This window comes from Vulpes vulpes, unplaced genomic scaffold, assembly GCF_048418805.1.
Source record: "Vulpes vulpes isolate BD-2025 unplaced genomic scaffold, VulVul3 u000000697, whole genome shotgun sequence".
In the NCBI taxonomy this organism is placed as follows: Eukaryota; Metazoa; Chordata; class Mammalia; order Carnivora; family Canidae; genus Vulpes; species Vulpes vulpes.
In genome coordinates, this window is record NW_027325814.1 from 300,571 (window position 1) to 304,257 (window position 3,687).

The window sequence follows — 3,687 nt, forward strand, 5'->3', positions numbered from 1 at the left end:
TTTTTTAAGATTTATTTATTTATTCATGATAGACATAGAGAGAGGCAGAGACACAACACAGGAGGAGGGAGAAGCAGGCTCCATGCCGGGAGCCTGTCTGGGGACTCCATCCCGGGCTTCCAGGATCACACCCTGGGCCAAAGGCAGGCGCTAAACCGCTGAGCCACCCAGGGATCCCCTACAATTGGTTTTAAATTCACGATACTGGGTGAGGTCGGCTAGGAAGGGAGTATATAGATAGGCAGAGGGAGACTGATTCCTATATACTTCAAGGTTTAGTAATCAGGAAGATGAGGAAAAACCAGCAAAAGACACAAAAGGAAAGGCCAATGAGGTAGGAAGAAAACTAGGATACGACGAGGGTCCTAGAAGTCAAGTGAAGAATATGTTGCAGGGAGGAGCACGTGATCATCTGTGCCAACTGCTATTAATAGGTTAATTAAATTAAGAGTTAAGAACAAGGGATCCCTGGGTGGCGCAGCGGTTTAGCGCCTGCCTCTGGCCGAGGGCGCGATCCTGGAGACCCGGGATCGAATCCCACATCGGGCTCCCGGTGCATGGAGCCTGCTTCTCCCTCTGCCTATGTCTCTGCCTCTCTCTCTCTCTCTGTGTGTGACTATCATAAATAAATAAAAATTAAAAAAAAAAAGGGATCCCTGGGTGGCGCAGCGGTTTGGCGCCTGCCTTTGGCCCAGGGCGCGATCTTGGAGACCCGGGATCGAATCCCACGTCGGGCTCCCGGTGCATGGAGCCTGCTTCTCCCTCTACCTGTGTCTCTGCCTCTCTCTCTCTCTCACTGTGTGACTATCATAAATAAATTTTAAAAAATTAAAAAAAAAAATTAAAAAAAAAGAGTTAAGAACAACAACAACAAAAAGAGTTAAGAACATGGAATTATTAGTGACATTGATGAGAAGTTTTAAGAAGTGGGGCAAGGGACACCCCGGTGGCTCAGTGGTTGAGCATCTGGTTGAACCCAGGGCGTGATCCTGGAGACCCGGAATTGAGTCCCACATCGGGCTCCCTGCAGGGAGCCTGCTTCTCCCTCTGCCTGTCTCTGCCTCTCTCTCTGTCTCTCATGAGTAGTTAAGTAAAATCTTAACATAATAATAATAAATAAAATGGAAACTACAGAGGGTTTTCAGCTACTGTTCAAGTGTCCTTTGGGGATTTTGGGGAGAGCCAGGTTTCCTTTAGAGCACATGGTGAAAGGAATCTTGAAGTTGGGGATTTTACTGATGATGAACTCTGACTTCAGAGGACTGTGAAAGAGGCAAACAATCAAACAATCAAAAAACCAAAGAGAAAAAAAACGAGAGAAGTCTTTTTTTTTTTTTTTTTTTTGAGAGAGAGAGAGAGAGAAAGCATGCAAACATTCAAGCTGGGGGTGGGGTGTATCAGCCAGAGGGAGTGGGAGAGAATCTTAAGCGGACTCCACACTCAGCACAGAGCCTGATGTGGGGCTCAGTCTCACAACCCTGAGATGGTGACCTGAGCCGAAATCAAGAGTTGGATGCTCAGGATGCTTGGGTTGCTCAGCAGTTGAGTATCTGTCTTTGGCTCAGGGCATGATCTCAGAGTCCTGGGATCGAGTCCCACCTCAGTTTCCCCACAGGGAGCCTGCTTCTCCCTCTTCCTGTGTCTCTGCCTCTTTCTCTGTGTGTGTCTCTCATGAATAAATAAGTAAAATCTTGAAAAAAAAGAGTTGGTTGCTCAACTGACTGAGCCACCCATGTACCCCCAAAGAGATATTCTAAGGATACATACTTTTCTACAGAATAAAGCATTACCCAGTCCACCTGGATCCAGGCTGTCTGGATTAAAATTGGGTTAAAGACAATGTCAGGGGCAGGAAGCCAGTTTCAGTACTAAAGGGTGATCTAGAGGCAGCCTAGTGCAGTGGTTAGGAGTTCAACTTTGGAATCTGACAGACCTGAGTTTGAATCCTTCTTTTCCTGTACTTTGTGACTTGGGGCAAAGTACTTACTCTCTCTGAACTTCCATACCTTTATTTAAAAACTGGGGCAGAGGGATCCCTGGGTGGCTCAGTGGTTTAGTGCCTGCCTTTGGCCCAGGGTGTGATCCTGGAGTCCCTGGATCGAGTCCCACGTCAGGCTCCCTGCATGGAGCCTGCTTCTCCCTCTCCCTCTGCCTCTGCCTCTCTCTCTCTCTCTTTCTCTCTCGCATGAATAAATAAATAAATAATATTTTAAAAAAGAGTAAAAGTATATTTAAACAAATAATAAATAAATAAAAATAAATAAAAAATAAAAACTGGGGCAGCCCCGGTGGCTCAGCACTTTAGCGCCGCCTTCAGCCCAGGGCCTGATCCTGGAGACTGGGGATCGAGTCCAGCATCGGGCTCCCTGCATGGAGCCTGCCTCTCCCTCTGCCTGTGTCTCTGCCCCTCTCTCTGTGTCTCTCATGAATAAATAAATAAAATCTAAAACAAAAACAAAAACAAAAAAACCCAAGGAGATCACAGGTGTGAGCAGCTCCAAGTGAGAAGAGGAGACCACGTCAGAACTTCAGACAGCCATTGATCGATATGTGCAAGAGAAGATTGTGCTTGCAGCTCAGGCAATTTCTGCTTTGCTTGTAAGATGTAAGATGTTTCTCTTGGAGATGTGATCCTGGTATTTGGATGCTCATCTGGTATCACGAATCTTTCAGGAGGCTTGGGCTAAGGGTCAGCAGTTTCGGTGGTAGTGGTAGACAGCTGGCCATGGCTGGAGGGAAGGCACACGCTACATTCTCTGGTCTGTGCTGGGGTCCCGGCCTCCTACCTGCTGATTCTTGCAGCCGCCTGTGTGTTCCCAGAGGTTCCTTTCTTTTTTCTTTTTAAAGATTGGATTTATTTTTTCATGAGAGACACACAGAGAGAGGCAGAGACATAGGCAGAGGGAGAAGCAGGCTCCATGCAGGACTCAATGCCGGGACTCCAGGATCATGACCTGAGCTGAAGGCAGACACTCAACCACTGAGCCACCCACGTGCCCCTCTCCCAGAGGTTTCTAAGGTGCTACTGGGAGCTCATGCACTCCTGGCCAGTGGGTCCGTAATGTCATGTTTAGGGACAGCACAGCTGGCGCTGGTGGCAGCAGCCCATAATATGCCAGTGCTGGTCTGCGGTGAAGCAGGCAAGTTCTGTGAGTGTGTGCAGACTGATGCTTTTGTCTCTAATGAGCTAGATGAGCCTGAGGATCTGCTTTGTGAGCGGGGAGAGCACATGGCTCTGGCTAACAGGCAAAACCACCTGTCCCTACAGTTGTTAAATCTAGTCTATGACGTGACCCCCCCGGAACTGATGGATCTGGTGATCACAGAGCTGGGGATGATTCCTTTTAGTTCTGTACCTGTTGTTCTATGAATCAAGAGTAGCATCCAATGAGGGAACGCAGTCAATAAATGACATACACTCTACAAAAAAATAAAAATAAAAAATAAAGGGTAGCCTCATTCTCATGACCCAAAGATCATAACCTAAGCCAAAATCAAGAGTCAGAGGCTCAACCGACTGAGCCACCCTGGCACCCTGAGCATGTGACTTTTGATCTTAGGGTTATGAGTACAAGCCCTTCATTGAGTAGAGAGATTGCTAAAAATAAATAAACTTTTTAAAAAAGGTGTAGTAGTTAGGGGGTACCTGCTGGCTCAGTTGGTAAAGCACATGACTCTTGATCTCAG

The 3,687-nt window shown here is 47.1% G+C and overlaps 1 pseudogene; it reads left to right on the plus strand.

Annotated features, from left to right (window-relative positions):
• Nucleotides 1-2,448: 2,448 nt before the first annotated feature.
• LOC112922220 (translation initiation factor eIF2B subunit delta-like) lies at nt 2,449-3,391 on the plus strand (annotated as a pseudogene).
• Nucleotides 3,392-3,687: the final 296 nt, after the last annotated feature.